A 24,540-nucleotide genomic window follows, 5' to 3' on the forward strand; every position below is an offset into this window, starting at 1 on the left:
CAATAAAAAATAGACAAAAGATATCCATTGGACGACTATGCATCAGTGAAAAAGAATGAACTAGATGGCAACATGTACCCTTATGGACAAATCTTAAAAACATGTTGAGAGGAAAAAAAGGAGATGTGGAAGAATATTTTCAATATGATATTATGCATGTAAAAACAATATTATATATTGTTTAGAGATATATTCATATGTATCAAAAATATAAAGACAAGCATAAGATAAATACCAAATTCAGGATGGTGGTTAAGAGAGTGAGGGTGCAAAGAGACAGGTGATTAAGGAGGGGCATACAGGTGTTCGTTATATAATTTACTAAATCTTTTGTATGACTGAAAGACTTTAAAAAAAAAATTAGACATTAACAATTTAAACACAGATCTCTCTTGCTACTATGCAAATCTAAGAATGACCAACTTTTACTGAAGTTTTAGCTGTGATTATAAGCCCTGGATGTGCATTATCTTATCTAATCTTCATAACAATCCTATGAGGTAGGTATTATTATTAACCGCTCCCATTTTGTAAATAAAGAAACAGAGGCAGAGAGACCTCCCACGCTCATATAGCTTGTAAGCGGTGGAGCCAGGATTTAAACCTAGGCAGTTTGATTCCAAAACCTGGGTTCTTAACCACTATGTTAAACAGCCTATAGTGTGGGGACATTTGCAGTTAGCCAGATGTGAGATGATGCTGCAAATTAGGGTGGTGACAACGGAGATGACGAAAGTGTATAGAAGATGTATTCTGAAGACGTAAGTGATGAACTGCACTAGGAGGAGGAGAAAAGGGAGAAATCAAGAATGACTCTTAGCTTAAATAACTGGGTAGATTATCATGCAATTTATTAAAACAACAAAGATAATGGCTAATACTCATATAGTACTGATATATATCAATCAAACACTATTCGAAGTGTGAGACATCCAAGTTACGATGTAAAATAGGTTATTTGATATAAGAGTCTGAAGCTTGGAGGAGAGGTCTAGTCTAGAAAACATAAGTGGTGACATTGTTAGCATATTGATGGTATACAAAGTTATAAGAATAGAAGTAGTCACGTAAAGGAAGAATATAAACAGAACAGATAAGAAAGGAAAACAAGAGAAAGAGAAGCCTGTGAGGTAGAAGAAAGTCAGAAAATTATGGTGTCAGAAATGAAAAGAGATTGTTCAATGAGAGAGCAGTTTAGGTGAAAACAGGATCAATTGATTTTGAAGATAAGGAGACCACTGATGATACAATGTAAGACGAGAAGACAGTTCCAAGGGCCCCATACTAAATCGGCAAGTAGAGGAAGAGAAACTAGCAAAAGACATAGAAGCTTTATACAAATCAGGATGTCATTTTGCAGAGAACTTCAATTCCCCTGGTTTAAAATCATACAGCACTCACGGATTGTGTCATGTCATCCTGTGAGCTAACCTGCCACATAGCATAGTGCAACAATTGTACCCAACATGGAAGTGGCTCACACAGAATCACTAACTTTCATTCTTGAAAATTTCTGTGGTAGGAAAGTAAACTATACATAATTTCAGTTGTTATGGACTGAATTGTGTTCCCCCAAAATTTGTATGTTGAATCCCTAACCTCCAGTACTTCAGAATGTGTCTGTATTTGGAGATAGGGCCTTTAAAGAGATGATTAGTTACAATGAGATCCTTAGGATGGGCCCTAATTCAATCTGACCGCTGTCCTTATAAGAAGAGGAAATTTTTACTCACAAAGAGATACACCAGGAACGTGTGTGCACCGGAGAAAGACCATGTGCGGACAGTCAGAAGGCAACCCAGAGAGGCCTCAGAAGAAACCAAACTGGCCGACACCTTGATCTTGGACTTCTAGTGTCCAGAACTGCAAGAAATAAATTTCTGTTGTTTAAGCCACCCAGTGCTATTTGTTTTGGTAGCCCTAGCAAACTAATACACTGACTGCAAGTTACCCATTTCACACTAAATGAAACAGGAATAGTGGCAAGGATGTAACAATGGAAGCTTAAGGTTTATGCTATTTAGAGTGCATAATAAGTTTAGAGCAAATTAAAGCTATTTGCAATTTAGAGTTTCCTACTTGATAAGATGTGAAACAGATATGTAACTCTGCCTTGATTTATTTTCCTCTTATAACTGACCTTTAGTAACATCTTAAGCTTACTAAATTGATAGTGAAATGACTAATGTGCTATCCTATATGCAATAATGTAAAAAAATTAAAAATTTCCCAGCATAATCAAATGGGAGAATAAAACTAAAATTATGCTTTTTGACCCATATTTAATTTATATGCAATTGTATTAGTTTTTAACCCCAATATTACCATTGTTATCTAAACTATTGTGAAATATTCCTTTAACAGTTTATATTAAAAACACAAGACTACTGTTATAGAGTTAATAAAGTGACATTCAAAAAATTATAGAATTATAAAATTATAGAATTATGAGACATTTTGAATTACAGAGACATTCAAAATAACTAACCTGAAGGTTAAGGTACAATCAAATTCAGGTAACTTTAGAAGACAGCTAGAGTCTGGTTTTTAAAAAACATTATCTTGTATTTACCTGCAAAAAAGAGGAGACAAAGGCTATATTTCAAGTTATTTAGTTTCAAGCAGTGGTGACTGTATTCAAAATGCTTGGGAAGTACATGGTATAAGTTTGTAGAAGTCATAAAAATATCTGGGAGTTCTAGAATTGATAGGGAAATTTCATATATCCAGTTAAAATTTATATCAACTCCAGTCTTCTCATTTTGTAGACGTAGAAACCAAAGTCTAGAGATGCTAAGTAATTTGCTTAAGGTCACACAGCTCAAGTTTCCTACACTCCAAAAGTGATGCAGCCAGAGAAAAATACTCTCTCTTAAGGACTCTGACTTAAATTTATCTAAACAGAGAGTCATCACGAAAATGCCTCCTGGAGAGAATGGAAGGTAAGAAACACTGAATCAAACAGAATCGTGTATCTTATTAAAGTCTGAGAGGGTCTTAGAGGCCATCTATTCATCTATTCTTCTTTTCAATATAAACTTATTCTCACACTGTCTTTAACAAGTCGTTTAAGCTCTGCTTAATATTTCCAGAGAGACAGAGCTCACTACCTTCATGGTGAATTCAAAGCTGCCTTCTCTGGTTTTTATGGATTAATCAGATTTTGGAGGAAATAAGTACAGTCTCTACACTGACTGATGTAGATGATGTATTGAATATATACCATGATAACTGATATTACATATTGAATTTATCGAGTAAAATCTTGCTGTAGAATTTAGGATCATTTTCAAACTTCAAATTTCATCATTCACTGCATCTGAAATGCCTGTAAAAAAGTGATGAAATTCATCCCATTCCGATTGAGGGTAAAATGGATAAGTCAAATAGAAATGACTCAATCACGTAATCAATGATAGTTCATTTCTGATTAAGTCTCAGTGGACTCGACTGGATCCAGATCAGCACAGCTGAATACAAATTTAGAAGATAAATTTAGTATGCATCTAGTCACCAAGACCAGCCAATTTCTTCCTTCTTGATACCTTAACAGAGTTTGTTCTTTTTAAAAAAATCACTTACCATATATATAATACAATACATATACAGATAGTTTAAGGAATTATAATAAAACAAATATCTGTCTATCCAAACCTAGCTTCAGAAACAGAGTGCTGCCATGTACTATGGAAGTCCTCTGTGTCCCTTTCTCCATTCCTGCTTTGAATTTTGTGTTACTCACTCTAATGCCTATTAAATTTTATTATATTTGTATGTATCCTTAACAACATATCATTTGGTGTTGATGATTTTTAAACTTTATATAAATAGAATTGTACTTCTTTAATTCCAAGTATCTTAGTTTTTATGCTGGTGCATGAAGCTGTATGGTATTCATTTTCACTGCTGTGTAGTATTCTATCATATAACACAGATTCTAGAATGCATTAATTCCAATCACTCCCCTCCAGACTCATAATGCTATGATTGTCTGGGATTTCTAGTTCTATTTTGATTTTAAACCACACCAATCACACAATATTGTTTTGATTTATAAAGTCAATGTTTGTTTATGTTCACCTACAAGTTTTCTTTGCTCAGTGTAGTAGACATTACGGTGCACTGCCCAGATTCCCTTTCAGGAATGTGGACTTTTCCCATAAGTTCTGGAAGTGCTGCCAGAAAGCAGCCCTTGGCTGTCGGTCCTCTTTGGGGATTGCTTTGCCTAAAGAACATTGCTTCATCCAAGGTCAAGGCTTCCTCCAGGGGCAGCCCACATCCAATGAGGAAAAAAGGCCTGACCCTCTTGCCCCAATTCAAGACAACTCTAAAGGATCACCCCATCTCCAGAACTCCCCGTGGGATCAATGAAACTTTTGTTGGGTCTTCACTGCAGCTTAACTTCTCTCTCAGCCTAATACTGAGGCCTTCCTTTCTCTCCTTTCCATTAGGTATTGATCCCAAGAATACTCTATAATAAACATGTATACTAATCTCTTGTCTCAGAGTCTGCTTCCTGGGAAACTCAACCTGCACTAATTACCATTCCTTTCTTCTGAGATTATTTTCCTTCTTCCTAAAATATGTACACTGTATTTTAGAGGCTCTTTGGGTGTCTGTTAGGAGTGAATTTTCTTAGTTTATGTTTGCCTTACGATGTTTCTCTTTCACTCTTTTTCTTGAAAGATAATTTTGCTGGATATATAGTTCTGTGTTGACAATTATTTTCTCTTAGCACTGTGAAAGTATTGTCTTCTATCTTCCAACGTTGCTGTCCAGAAGTTAGCTTTCAGTCTGTCATTCTTTATAGGCCATCTGCCGTTTACTCTCTGATGCAAAATCATCTGTCTTTGTACTGTTGTAGTTTCACTACACCGTGTTTAGATATGGGTCTCTTTTTTATTAACCCTACTTGGGATTTGTCATGCTTCCTAAATCTAGAAACCCATCAATGCTATAAAATTCTAGCAATTTTCTTTATGAATATCGTTTCACTACTTATCTATTCTCTTCTTATGGAAATTCAGCTGGACATATGTTGGATATCTAAGCTCCATATCTCTTAATCTGCCTGTCATATTCTTTATCTCTTTATGTGCTGTGCTACACTATGGGTAATTTCTTAAGCTTTATCTTTCAGTTCACTAACTCTTTTTTCAGTTGTGTCTAAACAGCTTTTTGACCCATCCACTAATTTTAACTTTACATTTTTCAGTTTTGTAATTTCTTTTTTCAAACCTCCCTGATCCATATATTTTTTTTTGGAGGAAGATTAGCCCTGAGCTAACATCTGCTGCCAATCCTCCTCTTTTTGCTGAAGAAGACCCTGAGCTAACATCCGTGCCCATCTTCCTCTACTTTATATGTGGGACATCTGCCACAGCATGGCTTGCCAAGCACTGTCATGTCCGCACCCAGGATCTGAACTGGTGAACCCCGGAATGCTGAAGTGGAACATGCGAACTTAACCACTGCACCACCAGGCCAGCCCCTCCCTGATCAATTTTAATAGTCTCTTTTTCCTTGTACTCCTTTTTTTATTTATTTGAACATTTTAAACACACATTTAAAAACTCTACATGATAATTTTAGAAATCATAGTCTTTGTGGCTTCTGCTGACTCTTACTAATAACGGCTGATTTGGGGCTGGCCCTGTGGTGTGGTGGTTAAGTTTGCGTGGCCTGCTTCAACAGTCTAGATTTGTGGGTTTGGATCCTGGGCACAGACCTACACACCACTTGTCAAGCCATACTGTGGCAGCATCTCACATACAAAAAATAGACGAAGACTGGCACAGATGTTAGCTCAGGGTCAATCTTCCTCAGGCAAAATAATAATAATAATGGCTGATTTATTCACATGTTTAGTGAGTTCTGATTTTAAGCTTACATTCCTTAGAAGTTTAACTGTGGGAATTCTTCAAAGCCAGTATTTAAAGCACTTTTCTTCAGAGAGGATTTCTATTTGTTTCTGCTAGGTCCTTAGGGAACCCAAAACCCAAGCCATCATTAAACTAAACTTTTATATTTAGATTTTTTTTGGTAGCATGAATTGCCCAACTCCAAACTCACATGAGTATAGGATTGTGATAAGGATTTCTCAGGAGAGATTCTTTTTGTCCACTCCATTCAAAGCCAAGGATGAAAAAGGCAATGTCATTCTGAAAAGCAAGTTATTTTCTGGTCATTCACTGAGGGTTTCATCCTTTAAGGATCCCTGCTTTATGTTGCAGTGTCCAAACTTATCACTCACCATGCCCAGGCTCAGACTTTGTCTCCTGCCCCATGCAAGCAAGAATGCCTCCTTAAAGCCCAGGCTCTGGGTCATGAGGGATTAGATGGTACGAAGGATTAAAAGGTGCCCTCAGGGATAAAAGGGGTTCTAGGGCTTATCTATCCCTGTGTAACTGAGCTTTCGCAGTATGTACAGCCTCATATTTCCTCCTTACTTTGCTGCCAACTCTGCCATGCTTTAAAAAAGATGTTTTAGGCATTTTACACAGCAATTTTTTTTTTTTTTTACACAGCATTTTTGTATTCCTTACCAGAAGAGGTTTCTCTGAACATCTAAGTAATCTGCCATATTGCTTCAAACCGCAATAGTTTTGGACATACTTTGGAGATGGTAACTGCTCTAGACAAACTAGTTTTAGTTACACACAGAATGAGATTATGCTTCAAAAAGGAAAAAAGCATTTATATCTTTCCATTCAGCTAAAGTTCTCAAAGCTACTCCATACTGTAAAGTTTGTTCTTTTTCAATAGCTGAAAGTGAACATTATCTGGTTAGTCATTAACTAAATACAAAGTTCACTAGCAGGATTAAGATAATAGAGTACCTGATAAACAATCTGCAGACTGAGGGTGAGAAAAAGTATCAGAACCTAATTCACATCCTAAAACACACTCTCTATTTGACTTTTAAAATAAGCAATGACTGTATAGGAATACCATAACTATTAAATTCCAGAAATTCAGAAGCAGTTTAATCATTATGCTTCAGTGACTATCAAGTATAATGTATTAAAAGTAGCAGCAAATCTTATATTTAATATACTGATCATTTGACATTCAAATTGATCTATTTTAACACAATTTGCAATCAACTTTAAAAAGAGCCCTTGCTGGATTTGAAAAATCATCATTTTTCAGCCATATCATAGTAGACTGATTTAGGTAAGAAGCATCAACACTAAATTCAGGGGTAGAAACTTTGATAAGGAGTGGGATATTTACATGGTCTTAAAGTGTCACAGATTGCTTTTAAAATGCAAGGAAAAAAGTAACTATATAGTAGAGAAACAGAATAACACTTTGATAGGATGGTTAAAACTAACACCTCCCATGAGAGGTAAGGTGGACATCATGTAGTTCTAGATGTGAGACCCTGAGAAAGACACGTCACTTATGCAGTATTCTGGCCAGGAATGCACAACCTGAATCTCAACATGAGGAAACATCACAAAAGCCCCAAATGAAAAACATTCTATTTTTTATAGAGGGGGGTAACATTTTCTTAAAAAATGTCAGTATCATAAAAGACGATGATACTTCTGGGTATACATATCCAAAAGAATTGCAAGAAGGGTCTTGAAAAGATATTTGTATACTCATGTTCAAAATGGCATTATTCACAATAGCCAAAAGGCAGAAGCAAACCAAACGTCCATCAATGGATGAAAAGATAAACAAAACATATACGCATACAATGGAATATTATTTGGTCTTAAAAAAAGGAAAGAAATTCTGACACACGCTACAACATGGATGAACGTTAAGGACATAATGCTAAATGAAATAAGCCAGTCACAAAAAGACAAGTACTGGGATCTACTTATATGAGGTATCTAGAGTAGTCAAACTCATACAAACAGAAAGTAGAATGGTGGTTGATGGGAGGGATAAATAGGGAGTTATAAAGTTTCTCCTGCCAGACGAAAAAGTTCTAGAGATTCATTGCACAACAATGTATGGTAGGGAAGACAAGTTAAAAATAAGATATGATTCAATGGGATCAGTTCCATAACAAAAGCATACACAGAGTATCATGGGAGCACGAAAGAGAGATTATCTAACTCTCTCAGATTGATGGAGAGATAAGTAAAGCCAGAAATAATTTGGAATTACAAATAGTTTTGAAAGAGGAGTTTAGGTAAATACGGCAGACTGAACATACACACTGACTTTTGCTCCCTCTTAGAAACCCACTAAAATCATATAAAACACTTTTTAAACTATAAACTTTCAATGATGAAGAGATCAGAAGAGGTGACAACAATAAAACTTTGGAAAATGGAAAGCAGACATACAAGTAGTAACAGACTTAGCTAATGCAAAAAGGCAGGCTCCTAACCCAAGTAAGAAAAGTGACTTTTAAGTAAACCCTGTAAAACCTCCAAATGGCTCAGGAATTAGCAGCACCTCTGTAAGTAGTAGTTAAGATATGGCCAAAAACTAGAGAAGAGGATGACAGTTTAATTTAGAAGCAAATTACACGTCCAAATCCCCTTTGCCTCTCCACACAGCCAGAAGACTGCTCTACCCCCTTTCTGGGAAGAAGACTAGAAGTTTATTTTGTTTTTTTCTATCAAGAGGGAATTCTAGAGTATCTCTGCATTGGGGGACACTCAGCACAGGTGAGGGTGGGACAACACACTGAAAGCAGGAAGATTCAGTTCCCAGAATATTGGTGGTCTGTATATCCAACTGGAGATGGGAAGATCCTTATCAAGGTAACATGACTAGCCCAAGTTAACAAAGATACACAAGACGATAAAATAAATAGACTGGATGGATTCAGAGTTTCCAATCAGTTTTTTAGTGCCCTACTCTTAAATGTAAGTTGCTTAACCAAAGCTTACCAGACATTGAAGAAAGATATGAAAGAGAAACCCAAACAAGCAAACAATAAGAGGCTTCACAGGAACACAAAATTTGGAAATACATAATTAATGAAGATAGAATGTATAATCATTGACAGACGTGATAGACACTAGTGAATTTGGCTGCAGCACGGTGAATAAATGTTGGCAGTAAGAGATGGCTAAAAAGGCATGTGAGGTCCAAACTACAAAGGACTTTGTATATCACACTAAGGAGTTTGTATTTTATAGGATTAGGCAATGGGGAGTTAATGAAGAATATAAAGGGGAGTAACATGATCAGGTTTGAATTCTGACAAGTTTATTCAGATGGCTCTAAGGTAGATAGACTGGAGGGGGAAGAAATTACAGGTGGGGGACAAATTAAGAGGTTACTGAAGTAATTACGGCAATGACAAATATAGGCCTGAATTAAGACCGGAGTAGACGAGATGAACATGAAAGATACTTAGATGATACATCAAAAGGACTTAGGAACCAACTTGATATGTGAAATGGGGGAGAGGAAACAATCGAAAATCTTCCCCAAACTTTCACTTGGGCAACTAGAGAGATGGTGATGGCATTAATGGAAATAAGGAATAACATAAAAGTAGATACAAGTCTAATGGAAAACAGCAAATTGTTTTAGATATGTCAAATTCAAGGTGCTTACAGGCACAGAGCTATCCAGCAAATGGACTGAAATACAGGTCTGGCACTTAGGTGAGCAGTCCAGGCTGGATCTAGAGATATAGATTTGGTTATCAATCAGATCACCCAAGGAGAGTGTAAAGATTAGCAATTTTCAGGGTGTGGGTGCATGGAAAGGCGGGGCTGAGATTCAATGCCTTTGTCCATTAGAGAACTACTGTTATCTGTCCATCGTGGTGCCCCTCAGACATGCTGAGGAAAATTTTAAAAGGTTAAGAGTTACAGATTCAGTAGAGAAAAGGGTTGGGCTCAGAACGCTAAAGACTGCTAGCATTGAGGAGGCAAATGAAGAAATAAAAATCCTCGAAAGGAGGGGCCAGCTTGGTGGTGTAGTGGTTAAGTTCATGTGCTCTGCTTTGGTGGCCCAGGGTTTGCAGGTTTGGATCCTGGGTGCAGACTAGTATCGCTGGTCAAGCCACACTGTGGCGGCATCCCACATAAAATAGAGGAAGACTGGCACCGGTGTTAGCTCAGCGACAATCCTCCTCAAGCAAAAAAAGGAAGATTGGCAACTGACAGGGCCAATCTTCATCACACACACACACACAAACCCTCAAAAGGAGATGAGAGAGGAGCGATTGGAGAAGCAGGGGGAAAAAGCAAGAGAAGGTAGTAACAAATGAGTCAGTGAGAACAAGAAGTAATTATTTAGTATCTATGTCTAATATGCTATGCTCTGTAGAAATAAGAAACACACAGGGTGTAGCTTCTGCTGTCAAGTAGTTTGCAATCTCACCCTTGAAAAAAAGACAAACACAAGACAATGAGAGGGGGAAAAAAAGAACACAGGGTGAATCAGCAGCATATGCAGTAAAATTGGTTTGCTTATTTCATAATTATTAAATTTTTATTGCATTCTTCAAACTCATTATCTTAAATGAGTTTGAATAGAAGCAATATGATTACATGAGTACAATCTAGTTTTTAAAGAGTACCTAGTAATGCCAATCTTCTACAAATATTTTATAAATTATAATATAGCATCTAATCATTACATGCACAGTTAAGTCAACTCAATTCCATGCTAAAAGAGCTACCTAATTTCTAAGCAAATTTATCAATTGCTGAATTTAAAATAACTAGACTTATGAACACTTTATCTAATAATTAGAAAATTAGTTTTTAGGGTGAGCACAATGTGGTCTATATAGAAGTTGAAATATAATGAGATACACCTGAAATTTATATTTTATAAACCACCGTTACTTCACTGAAAATAAAAAATAGATAAACATTAGATTTTTCCTTACTGAACTTGAATCCAGTAAGTTTAGAACTTAACAATGTCTGAGATTACTTAAATGATTAGACTTCCTATCATCTTTACCTGTAATTTATCTTGAATATTCAGTTCATGAGAAAATACTCCTGATTTAATACAAAGTGAATAAAGATAGACATACAAGTACATAATTACAGCCCAATTTTTAAAAAGGACAAAGATAGGGGCTGGCCCAGTGGTGAAGTGGTTAAGTTTGCATGCTCCATTTTGGCGGCCCAGGGTTCCCGGGTTTGGATCCCAGGTGTGGACCTATGCACCATTCATCACACCATGCTGTGGTGGCATCCCACACAAAATAGAGGAAGATTGGCACAGACGTTAGCTCAGCGACAATCCTCCTCAAGCAAAAAAAGGAAGATTGGCAACTGATGTTAGCTCAGGGCCAATCTTCCTCACCAAAAATTTTTTTTAAAAAAGGACAAAGATAAACATAGATAAAAGATGAAGTAAATGTATTAAAATGCTAATAGATGGACAACAGGAGATTTTCATTTTCTTACTTCTACCTTCTTTTACATCCTCTACAATAAACAAATTAGTTTTATAACAACAGACAAAAATTTACTAAAATAGTTTTCTCTTAATTAGATTTCTGCAGAGGTACAAAACAGCTGAAGACACAGAGTATCAGTTATTTTTATAGATATCTGTTGGGGCACTTACATCTTTTCATTTTTAAGGGTGTTATGCTTCCTCTATCAATATAAACTCAGAGAGGGCAATTATGTCTATTTCTTCTCTAAGTTCCTAGAGTCCAAACTGCTATGCTCTGCAAAGGGGCACTGTATCCTCAGCGCCTAACCCCCAAAAATATTTGTAAAATGAATCCCCTGAAACCAGTTTGTTAGGTCAACAACTTTTCCCTCCCTCTTTATGCTAATGTTTGTCATGGTTAAACCCAACAGTTCTATAAATACTGTCCTAAGTTTTAAAAATATCACATATTGTACGTTGGTATGTACTTTTGCATACAGTGTTTTAATTTAATATCATTTTATTTCAGTAAGTAAATCATAATTCTTAGGAATTTAAAATATGACTTGTACCATATCTTCGGAAAGTTCTAACTTCATTTTTTTTTCTTTTTAAAGATTTTATTTTTTTCCTTTTTCTCCCCAAAGCCCCCCCAGTACATAGTTGTATATTTTTTTGTTGTGGGTCCTTCTAGTTGTGGCATGTGGGATGCTGCCTCAGCGTGGTTTGATGAGCAGTGCCATGTCCACACCCAGGATTCGAACCAACAAAACACTGGGCCGTCTGCAGCGGAGCATGTGAACTTAACCACTCGGCCATGGGGCCAGCCCCTCTAACTTTCTTTTAAATAAGTGATTTTGAAAGGGTTTCAACATTCTTATAACATTTATTAAATTTATCTGTTGAACTTAACTCTGGTTCTAACCATTTCTCTTAAGAATGGTTGATGGCAAAGTTATTAAATGTAGAAAGAATTGAGAAATTGAGTCAACAAATAATAAACATTAAAGTTATCAGTACTCAGATTAGTTGTTACAAATCCACATCCTTGGCCTTCACATTTTTTTCCCCCAACAGGTTGGGCACAGTCAATACTCAGAATTAATTACGGGATATACTGATTAGTCAGGCAGCCCAAGGGAGAATGAGCTGTTAGATGATAAATAACTAAAGCTTACCTATTTAATTGCCAGGATTTATTTCAACTAATCTTAAAAGAAATATTTCTAAAATGTTTAATCTACTTTCCTTCCTTTTAGTCAGAGTATTCTCAACACAATTTCACTTTTGGTATGACTTAAGGATATCATCATAGTATTTTAATTATGTACAATGATACTTAGAGAACCACAGTGATGACTGTTGGATTGTTTGTCCCTTCACTGGAAAGTTCTAGACTGTTACAGATTTTGTTCTCTGTCTTTTCATCTCTTGCTATCTCTTTCCTTCCAGACTGCTTATGAGCTGTCGGTTTACATGTCTCTAGCAGAACATCCTTCCCCTTTCTAACTGGTTTCCCAATCTATAGAAATAAGAAACAAAACAATCAAGTTGCATTCATAAGCCATTCAGAGATTAAAAATACAGTCCCTGGCAGTCCTTAAAGCATTCATAGCTTAATTATATGACAAAGGGTGCTATGGGAACCCAGAGGAGGAATATCTAACTGAGTCTAGGGATTTCAGAGATGGCTTCCTGGAGGAGCTAGTTCTGAAACTGGGGTATAAAGTACAAATGAGTATGATTTGATAGGCAAAAGAATGTAGAGCATGGGTGGAGGAGAAGATCAAGTGTACAGGCAAAAGAAATAGCATGGAAATAATAAAAATACCTCAAATTTATTGAACAAATTATGCGAATTAATTTACTAAAATCCACATAACAATTCTATGAGGTACATTATTCCTACTTTAAAGATGAGGAAACTGTGGCACAAAAACAACCTGGTTTGCCCACAGTCACACAACTAGTTAAATGGCAAAGTCAGGATTTGGACTCAGGCAGTCTGGCTCTAAACCTCACACTTTAACCACCATGCTATATTGTTGACTTACGCAAAGTTATGAAAGCAAGAGAGGATCCAGTGTTTTGGGCGAGCTACTACAAGTAATGTTTAAAGCTGGAAGACTGCAAATGTGCCTTAGTGTCATAGAAGAGAAGGCAGAAACCAGATCTGAGGAGCCGCGTACGCCAGGCACAGGTGTTTGGATTTTTTCCCGTAGGCACTAAGCGCCATCCAGCAGAGGAGTCGCAGGATCACATCGCCTTTGATAAAGACTCAGTGAGATTAGAATGGAGAAAAACAACCAGAGGCTAGAAGTCCAGATAGGAGGCTATTCCAGAACTCTCTGTGAGAGGTGAGAAAGACCTGAACCAAAGCAACAGAAGTGGGAATAGAAAGGAGAGGAAAAATTAGAGATAATTAGGATGTCGAATTCATAAAACTTATGACCTTGATGAGGAACATTAATGATAGGAAGAAAGGAACTAAAGCTGTAGTCAAGGCAGAAAACAGATTTTGAGGGGTGTGGAGGTAGTATAAAAGGTTCATTTTAGACGTGTTTGAGGTGCTTGTGGGACAGTAACAACATAAAAACAGCTAACACTTACAATGAGCTTATTATGTGCCAGGCACTGGTCAAAGAACTCTACGTGTATTGATCCAGCAAATCGTCAAGGCAACCCTATGAAGTATTTATATTAATTTCATTTTACATGAGGCAACTGAGAAGTCAAGGAACTTTGCCCAAGGTCACACAGCTATTAAGTGGCTGAGCAGGGGCTTGAGCCCAGGTAGCTTGGATCAGAGAGTATTCTGCCTTTAACAGAGACATGGCAGTTATATAGATGAGTTTGGCATCGAAGAATGGTTTAGACTAGAGATAAGGATTTGGAAGTCATCAGTATATATAGATGGCTGAAGCTGTGAGTATTTACTTAGATATAGAGTATGTAGTTTTTCTCTAAGTGTGGTCCTTCAATCACTTAGGTGTGATACCTTGAGGGTACTTATTAAAAGTACAGATTCCTAGGCATCACTCAGGTCCACGGAAACAGAATCTCTGGGGATAAGGCCCAGAAATATATAGTTTTCACTCCCCAATTTATTCTTATGCAAATTGAAGTTTGAAGATCACTGATGAGGAACAAGCAAAGAAATGTGTAACAATGATATTGAGTTTATTAGAAGTGTGTCTAAAATGGGAATAAACACATTCTGAAGAAAGATGGCAAGGGTCTAAGCAAGTGTCTGATGGGTCTTTTATCAAATCTAAGGTATCATCTATTATAAAGTGCATTATTCTTTTATATACCACAAGAGAAAAAAAAATAGGAGACCTCTCATGCAAAGCTGGAACAACAGAAGGCCTGCAAAAGCAGTGCAGCATAAATAGAAAATAAACCCACTACACAGAGAGAGACAGCAAGGAAACCTGAAAGTCTCTACCTTTTAAGCACTGGGCACTGGGTAGAGGGAATTTTATCCAAGAGACAGTTCTTACACAGCTTTGTAGTCTGAATTCATATACCCTACCAGTGTGTGTGTGTACGGGGGATCAACCCTCAAACAGAGAATTTAACTTAAAATTGCCTCAGGTTTAGAGCAAACGACTGGTAGAGGCAAATGCAAATCCTCTCTGAAATAATCTGACTTCAATCCAGGTCACTAACGATAACAAGACAAATCCCTATTGTAGAAATGTTTTAAATGTGAAAAAATATGTCTTCAAATCATTGAAATACACTAAATGGAATGTGTACGAAGCTATTCTGAATGCTTAGAAACTTCGGAGTGGAAGGGTTATTTTTGGTTCTCAAACATACTCCATACATAATTTTAAATAGGTGTTCATTTGTTTTTAAAAGTAAGAACTACAAAAACAGGTAACTAAAAATCATAAAAATTCTTTTCTTCCCTTCACATTTAACCATTTTTTATAATTCCTCTAAATATAAAATGTCTCATGCATAAAAAAGCACAAAACAAAGGAAACAACGAACCAGTGAGAACAGAGAACTCGTACCCCAGAGTCCACGTAAACGCTTCAAGATTCTTTGAGACGTAGATTGCAAAGTTCACCACAGGCCCTGGTAACACTCCAGACACAACAGGAGGAAGAGCAAACTCTGCTCCTGCCAAGAATGATGATTTACAGTCCCAGTCCAATACTCAGTATTCCTCCATTCACTCACAGACCACAGACACACTAATTTAGTATTTTCATTATATCCAGATTACCCTGGCCCTTTTTAAGAAAAATTAACCCCTTCTCAACAATACCATTTTGAAAAAATTCCTTTAGCACTTTTATAATCTTCAGCAAAGCAGTGTATTTCTAGTTCAGACATGCATTTTCAGTCTTTCCAAAGGTAATATAAACTGTACAAATTACGCACCATAGTTGCTCTAGGATCTTATAAAATCACAACTTCATTGTATAGCAAGCACATCATTCAAACAGATCGTTAGAGGACTAAAACGGATTTAGAGTGAAAATAAGCACCAATTGGTCACTGCGAGGAGTTCCCTAATTCAAACATGTGAGTTACAAATAAACTAGGTACACAAGCACACTGCTAGCTTCTCCCTGCTTTAGTGGGTGAAAGTCCTCAAGGTCCCTTTCACGGCACAGTCTGTCTAGAGCAATCGATGTGAGAATTCTGATCTGATTCTCATTCTTGCCACTCCCTGCCCCTACCTCGTTCACTCAGGAAGACTGTTTCCTATCCCAGGAGCAAACGTATACAAGGATATACATGTGTGAGTATAGGGATTTTCTAAGACTGCAGAAAGTGAAGTTTCCTAGATCCCTATCTATAATTTAACATCCACTTTCCCATAGAAACAAGAGATTAATGGTTTTAGAGTGCCACTACTGTTCGATGTTATAAAAATTTTGTGTCTGTGTGGATCTGTAGAAAATCCACTCTGAATGTCAATGTCAACCTACTCAGTAACCTTTGAGATGGAATTTGTTAGTACAGTTTGTATACTATATAATATTTAACTTAAAACATTTTTAAAGTGATTCATAATCCCATTATACAGAAACCACTATTAACAGGTTTTTTAAAAAAGTAATATATCCACAGGTAACAAAACTTAAACAGCTTAGAAAAGCACAAAATAAAAAGTAAAAATTTTTCTGCTCCTAGACTGATGATTCTTAACCACATCTATTGCTTTCCCCTCTCTGAGGATAACCACCAACAGTTTCTTGAGAACAGAAAGAAAAACAATTATTCATATACCTAAGCACTTTTCTTTTGGCAACTTTCCTGTCATACACATCAATCAGCAGGAAGGATCCATCAGCTTCTAGAAGCATGACAATCTCCATACCATTACATCCCTTTGATTTACATCCCATTACATCCCTCCCGGATTTAGTAATGACGGACTAATTCTTTTCTCAGGCATTTCCCCCTCCATTTCTATGAACTTGAGGGCAGGACTGAATCTGTGTGGTTCCACTAAGGAATATGACGTAATGGAAAGGGCTCCTGACTGAGTCAGAAGACCTGGGTTCTTTCCTGTTTCTGACACTTATATAACGTGTAATCTTAGTTAAGTCACTTCCTTTCTCTTAGCTTTGAAAAATATAAAGCATTATGTAAATACACAGTAGTAGAAGTAGCAGTGATAATAAACTTTTTATCATTCTTTTCTGGGAGTTTCAGCTTCCTTAAACTTAGCCTTTACAAATATTAATCTCTGACATAAATTCTTCCCTTTCCTCTCTCTAATAACTCAACTTCCTGTATTTCTATTTTCCTAATTCTTCTGACTTGTCAGGTTTCCATTCTCCCTAATAAGCAATGGAATTCCTCTTCATATTAAAAAATATATATTCTTGACACTAAACTATTCTTGAAGTTCTTACACCCTTACATTTCTAGAAATGTTACCCTGAGACTTTTATTCATATAATGCATTTTCATGTTTCCATTCTCCCTAATGAGCAAATGTACCTGCAACCTATATTATTTGATAAGGCAGAAGAGCATAGTGGTTAAGGGGCGGGTTCTGCAGCAAGATTCCTTGAGATGAATCATGTGTGATCTGAGGCAAATTTCTTAAACTTTCCTTGTTTTTTTTCCCCCCATCTATGAAATGGGAATAATAAGATTGTCTACCTATTTCAGAGATTATATGTAATGAATCAACATAAACTTCTTAGAAGAGAGCTTGGCTCACAGTAAGCACTAAGTAAAGGTTATTATTGCTATCCAAAAATCTCTATATTTTGGATATCACATCCAAAATTTTGTCAGGATAATCACTGATGTCCATAATGGTACTGAAAAACCACAAAATCCAAAAATCTCTCTTAAACTATTGAAACCTGATTTACATCCAGTATTGTTTTAAGATGTCATACTATATCCTAAAGTCTCCAAATAGGTAATCCATAAACGGTATCTGAGATGACTTTTCACAAAGTGGAATGCTCCATTCCCCACAACATTTAACCTACTTATAGTAACTTTACATTGCTGCTATACAAACCCAAATTTTATACCTGATATCTTCTCTACGCCCAGCCCTTCTCAAGCGACTATATTACTTTGGGTGTTGCCCTGACTTATTTATTCATTTATTTCCGCTCAAGATGGTAACTTTTTTTTATCAAGTACTGACTACCATCTCTGAATTTGAGAGTTCATATCCACTTAAATGTTCTAAAGGCAGTCAAATTTATATCCAAAACTTAATGTCATCTTCCCTCTAAAAGCTACTTTTCTTCCTGCATTTTTAATCTCACTTAATACTATCATCTCCCTACTCCCCAACTCTCAAGTCCTGAGGATTTCAAGACCTAAAACACTTCTTGAATCACCTATACTGTCCCATCCTTACCACCACTGACTAGGTGCCCCAGCCTACGCCCTCATCAGTTTTTGCCTGGACTATTACAATGGTCTTCTAAAGTGACTTCCCTGATACTAATCTTGTCCCACTAAAACTGTCCTCTACTCTGCCTCTAGAGTGATCTACCTAAAATTACAATCCAGCCATGTCATTTCAATGCTTAAAACTCTTCAGTGACTCCTTACTGCCTTCAGAATAAAGATCAAGCATGTTCTCAGGGCATATAGGGCCCTCCATGACCTGTTCTCTATCTGTCTAGTTCTTTTCTCCTGCCTCTACTGAGTGGACACACATTACTAGTGTTCCTATTGTTCTCTCTTCCTAGAATATTCTTACCCTTTATGCAAGACAGTTTATCAGTTAATCTTTCCATTAAGCTTTTCCTTTCCTGGTTCCCTGAGGCTGGGCTAACTATCTTTTGTGCATACCTATATGTTTAATATATTACAGTGAAATAATTCTTTCATGTCTTCCACACTAAACTGAAAGCCTTGAGGACAGGGATCAAGTCTCATTCATCTTTGTAATCTTAGCACCTAATTCAATACTTTAAAAATGCTTGCTAAACTGAAACAAATTAAAAGCCATGCAGAATTCTAAGTCCTGCTGACAAGTTATCCCAATAAAAGGTAAAAGGATGGGGGCCGGCCCGGTGGCACAGCGGTTAAGTGTGCACATTCTGCTTCGGCAGCCCAGGGTCCACCCGTTCAGATCCCGGGTGCGGACATGGCACCACTTGGCAAGCCATGCTGTGGTAGGTGGCCCACATATAAAGTAGAAGAAGATGGGCACGGATGTTAGCTCAGGGCCAATCTTCCTCAGCAAAAATTAGGAGGATTGGCAGCAGTTAGCTCAGGGCTAATCTTCCTCAAAAAAAAAAAAAAAAAGGTAAAAGGAAGATGTCTATGCAAGTCAGACAAAAGAGCGCTCTAGTCACTAACAGTAGTGTCTGAGTTATTCTGTCAAAAAGCAACACAAACACCTAGGTTTGTCATAACATTGCTCTTCTTTGCATCCTGAGCTCCATATTCATAATTCCAATTCTTATTCTTATCAGCAAGCTGCAGTATCTTAACCACGCTGACTTTGACCCATATGTCTAAAGTGAACAACTGTTCTAAAAGGCTGAAGTAATCTATTGATGGACAAAGTTGTTGACAGGCTGATCTGTAAAGAGATACCATTAAGCCCTTATTTTTTTTTCAAACTAGACTTGTTGGCACAGCTGTTAAGGTCTTAACATGAGAAATAGCTTATGTTGTTGAATAGCACAGAGGGCAAAAGGACAAAACCTGATTTTCCTGCCTAGCTGAGGTGGAAGCTTAATTAAGACAATCAAAATATATTTTGCTTAAAATGCACCAATGAAAATTTATATCACCCTCCTCTCTAAATGTTCCAGTTCCTCATTAGTTTCAATGTGCATACTTTACTTCTAGCTGACTGTGCCAAATGCTGAAAGTGCTGAGGGCCTTCCAATGTACCCCTAACAGCCAAAATACAAGAGGCATAGAGGAGACTCTATGATGGCTAAACATAAGAGATCTTTATTTCTCCTGAGAACTTCTCTTGCATCCAAATAGAGGATACCTGTGAGTGTGTCTGCATAATTTGCTTTATTTAATATTGAGCTGTCTTTTCAATAAAGCTAATGTTAGGAACCTGCATAATTTTCAGTTTTCATTCCATTTAAATTTCAGTAATATTTGCTTAGTGCCTAACATGTGCCAGACTTTTTGCTAAGAGATGGAGGAGGAAGGAGGAAGAAGTCACAGTCTTGGGGGAAATAAACGCAATGCCTAACCAATTTGGGGCTTTGATCTTGCACTAAACTAGTACAGATTTGGTGTCCTACAAAAAGTGAGGTTGACCCTCCAATGCTGCTTTCATCATGGTGGTTGACTAAGTTTGCTAGTCCAGCCCAGATGAGCCCCAGTTAAGACAGCGCCAGCCTCCTTTAATATGACCAACTTTCATCCTTCACTTAAAAATTGCCTGTCAGCTGCAAATTACAGTTTATGAAAAGACAAAGAGGGGTTGTAGCAAGGAAAAAGCAAAGTACAGCCAAAGGCATTTACAATAAGTTCCATCATTAATAATATTATTCTTATGTACATGAATACTGCCTACAACTTCTTATACTTACATTATATATAAATCCATAATATTTTACTGTGCTAGCTGAGAGACTAGACTGAGAGTATTTGGAAAGAGGTTAGACAAAAAACAAAAGCAAAAACAATATATATAGTTTTTTTTCTCTGATTACAAGAGAAATACATGCTCATTCTACAAAATTTGGAAATTGAAGAAGAAAATAAAAATCACTGTAAATTCTACTAGTTTGAGATTGTTAAAATATTATTAATATTTTGGTATCTATTGTCTAAGTTGCCTTTCTACTTAATAGTACATGATAAACATTTTCTTGTATCATTAAATATTCTTTTAAAGTAGTGTTTTTTTGTTTTTTGGGGGGTTTTTTGAGGAAGATTAGCTCTGAGCTAACATCTGTTGCCAATCCTCCTCTTTTTGCTGAGGAAGATTGGCCCTGAGCCAACATCCGTGCCCATCTTCTTCTACTTTATACGTGGGACGCCTACCACAGCATGGCTTGCCAAGCGGTGCCACATCCGCACCCGGGATCCGAACTGGTGAACCCCGGGCCGCCGAAGCAGAATGTGCGCACTTAACCACTGCGCCACCGGGCTGGCCCCTAAAGTATAGTTTTTTCAATGGCAGGAAATAAATATTTATGTAAGTTACCAATTTTTTCATTAGAATATAGTCTAGAAATGGTATCATTAGGTTAAAGACAGTTTTAATGCTTCTGATACACACTGTCAAATTGCCTGGAGCTGTTTTAAATTAAGAAATTATTGGAGCTTTGCTTACACTTAGGCAAAAGTCTTAAAGTCACAATTCCCACCATGTCTTGAGAATGTCTCCAATCTATGATACTCTATTTTAGACAAAGTTTCTCTTGGTTAACTTCCTATTAAAACTTTATGACAATTAGACCTAGAAAAAATAGAAACTCTGCATATATAGATTAATAGAATAACATAGATATCAATTTGCTTACCACATTGTTAATAATAGTATCTCTAAAATACTTAATAGGGAGAAAGTGAGATTCTAGGAAATACCTAAAACAAATTTACCTTCTATTTTTTAACTAAAACTCTTATAAATACAGATAAATCAAAACTGTAAGACTCAATTCTGCAAAATATATGCAGTCTTACACAGTATATTCTTTGTATCTGTACTAACAGGCAAAATGTAAAAATTATCAACTAGTACTTGAAAAGTATTATAATTTACAAAGGCTTTACACATCAAATTTTGTCTTAACAACCTTAAAAAGTGGCATTACTATTACTAAAGTCATTTTTGAACACATGAGGAAACTGAGGCAAAAAGATTAACTGACTTGCCTAAGGTTACAAGTCTAATAAGTGGTAAAAACAGAATTCAAATCAGGTGTCCAGACTCTAAATGTGGTGCCATTTCTATTTCTGTACTGCCTTCCATAAATCATAGATAATCCAATTTTTCCCTATATTTTGCCTCAGATCAAAAAAAAATTAACAGATTTATTTTCTTAATGCTATTTATCTAAGCCAAAATTAAAATAAGTTTGCATTCCCTGAGTGCACACACTCACAGTGAGTGGCCTAACATAACTGCTGATAGCAGACACATGCCAGCCTAAAGTTAACACTTTTCTCTTGCATAAATCCACACACAGAGAAACATGTTTGGCTGAGTACAATTCAATTTGTAAAATTTCCAAAGAAAACAAACATTAAACTACCAGAATTGTTTTTCCTCCAAATATACCTACTGTGGAGATAACAACTGAGAAAAACATCAAATATCTTTAAAATAAACTCTATTCTCTCCTTTAAAAAAACATACAGGGGCCAGCCCCACAGCAGAATGCTTAAAGTTTCACGTGCTCTGCTTCAGCAGCCCGGGTTCACAGGTTCAGATCCAGAGTGCGGATGTACTCCACTCATCAGCCATGCTGTGGAGCCATCCCACATACAAAGTGGAGGAAGACTGGCACAGGGTGAAACTTCCTCACACGCACAAAATAAATAAATAAACATATACATATATACCCCCAAATAAATATTTCCTTCCATTTCTCCCTCCTCCCTACTAACTCCCCAACTGCCTCTAACAATGAAAGAATAAAAAATTAACAATAGATGGCTTTTGAAGTTGGTAATTTATAACTTTTACAATGCCATCAACTGTCATTAATTTAGCATTATCTTTAACATATTAATAATAGTTTGTTTGATGTAATTTAGTTGCTTTAACAAACATAGTTTTCATTTTAGCAATGTCTGCACACATCTACTTTCCTCTATAGTTCCTTAAGAGCAGGGACATCTTATTCATTATTCTATTATCCGCTGGACTTATTATATGATAGTCATTCAGTAAGCATTTGCTGCACTTAATTCAACTAATGCAGTAGAAACACATAAAACAAACTACATCTAATAGTTAAACAATTATTAGTGTACGTAATGCATACATTTTACTTCTCTGTAAAAAGGATTCATCTTTAAATTATATTTGGCGACATTTTTTTCTTTTACTGTGGTGCATAAAGTAACGCTGTACCTTATAATCTTTGGCATCTTAGATTTAATGAATAAAGTCTTTATAAAAGTATACACTGAGAACATTTTTCTCATGCTATTAAATGAGTAAATGCAGAGTGCTGATCGTGGATCTCTACAACTACGTACAGATGTGAGGGGGTATCTGTTAGAGACGGCTCTGCTGCTCTCTCAAATCAGCGTGTTAGGTCTTCAAGAGACAGAACTGTATTTTATTCGTCTTCCTATTTCTAGTATGTGCTCCCTAGGGGCTCATTACAGGTGAGCTAAATAAATAAAAACATTTGGTCTGGGAAAGGGAATGGTTTGGAGAGAGGGGATGATCCATGCTATAAAGGAAGAAAACAAATTATAAAGATAACTTGACTTAAAGAAATAAAAAGAAAGAAATATACTTACCATTCTAATATTTAAGGATTATAGGTCTACACCTCACTAAAGCATTCACCAAATGTGGTAAATGGAATACTAGACTCATAGAATAGTAACTGGAGTTACTCCCTAAATTAAATAGATTTCCAGGCAAATAAATTTGGGGAAATGAGTAAAACAAAATTAACCAACTTCTTCACCTGCAAGTTTTGTCAATATATTTAATATTCTACTATCATTGTGAATTTCCAAAACAGGGATAGAGAATGCATTTCCCAAACTTATTTGCAACAGACACCTTTTCTGAGGATCCTCTTGAGAGATTAGTATTCCACAGAACAGAATTTGCAAAGCAGCTCTACACAAGAGATAGCTATCAAAATGTTATGAGGTATGTAATTGATAACATGAAATAACAACTGATAACAGAAATAACAAAGAGCAAACTGTCTAAAGCAGCCTTGTTGCACATACAGAAATTCATATTCCCAGTGTAGGCGAGTAAAGGAAGAAAAGAGATTGTCCTATAAAAAAGGGTTAAAGACTGTAATGTTCAAGTATTTAAACTCACTTGATTTAGTAAATAACCTCTCTGGTACATCTGACTAAATGGCACCAAAAAATTAGTAGCACACCTTCAAAAGTACCTGACAGCTGGGCCGGCCCGGTGGCACAGCAGTTAAGTTTGCACATTCTGCTTCGGTGGCCCAGGGCTTGCGGGTTCGGACATGGCACTACTTGGCAAGCCATGCTGTGGTAGGCGTCCCACATATAAAGTAGAGGAAGACGGGCACGATGTTAGCTCAGGGCCAATCTTCCTCAACAAAAAGAAAAAAAAAAGGAAAAAGTACCTGACAGAATTATGATATAGAGAACTTACTCAATAGATACTATAACATTTTTTCATTAAAATAACTCACAAGATAAGAAGAGTTCATAGAAGAGACAGTAAAATTGACCAACAAAATTCAAATAATTGGCATAAAATTATTTTGGAACAAGAAATAGAATTTGTCTCTTATGTGTTCTAAATGAATAAAGTCTAAAAAAAGAACATATCACAACAGAGGGTCTCACAACCATCATCTGTCCCTTTTCGAACAGAGGAATATGAGAAAATGCAATTAGGTTCAAACAAAAGGAGAAAAGTGAAGAACATCAAATACCGTAGTCTTTATAAGACTTGGTGTCAGAAACTCCTCCCAAGCACTACTACTGACTGGTGAAGCGTTACATTTAGACTCACTGCGGTGGTGATAATATTAAGTTCTAACTAGTTCTGTGACCTTACCCTAATTAGTAACTTAACCTCTCCATAAC

General features: G+C 36.4%; 1 protein-coding gene across 8 annotated transcripts in view; it reads right to left on the reverse strand.

Moving 5' to 3' along the window:
• CEP57L1 (centrosomal protein 57 like 1) overlaps positions 1–24,540 on the reverse strand; it is a 71,512-nt gene that overhangs the window by 32,225 nt on the left and 14,747 nt on the right. For 4 of the 8 annotated variants that reach the window (XM_046676837.1, XM_046676829.1, XM_046676842.1 and 1 more), the window contains exons 2-3: positions 2,489–2,572; positions 1,734–1,863 (exon numbers count right to left, since the gene is read on the reverse strand). The exons of 1 other annotated variant lie outside the window; for it this stretch is intronic. The gene's annotated coding sequence lies outside the window, so the exon portion shown is untranslated. Of the gene's footprint in view, positions 1–1,733; positions 1,864–2,488; positions 2,590–6,072; positions 6,162–24,540 lie in introns of those variants that run through there. 3 more of the 8 variants (XM_046676830.1, XM_046676831.1, XM_046676840.1) reach the window with 3 other exon arrangements.

This window comes from Equus quagga, chromosome 11 (genome assembly GCF_021613505.1).
Source record: "Equus quagga isolate Etosha38 chromosome 11, UCLA_HA_Equagga_1.0, whole genome shotgun sequence".
Taxonomy (NCBI): Eukaryota; Metazoa; Chordata; class Mammalia; order Perissodactyla; family Equidae; genus Equus; species Equus quagga.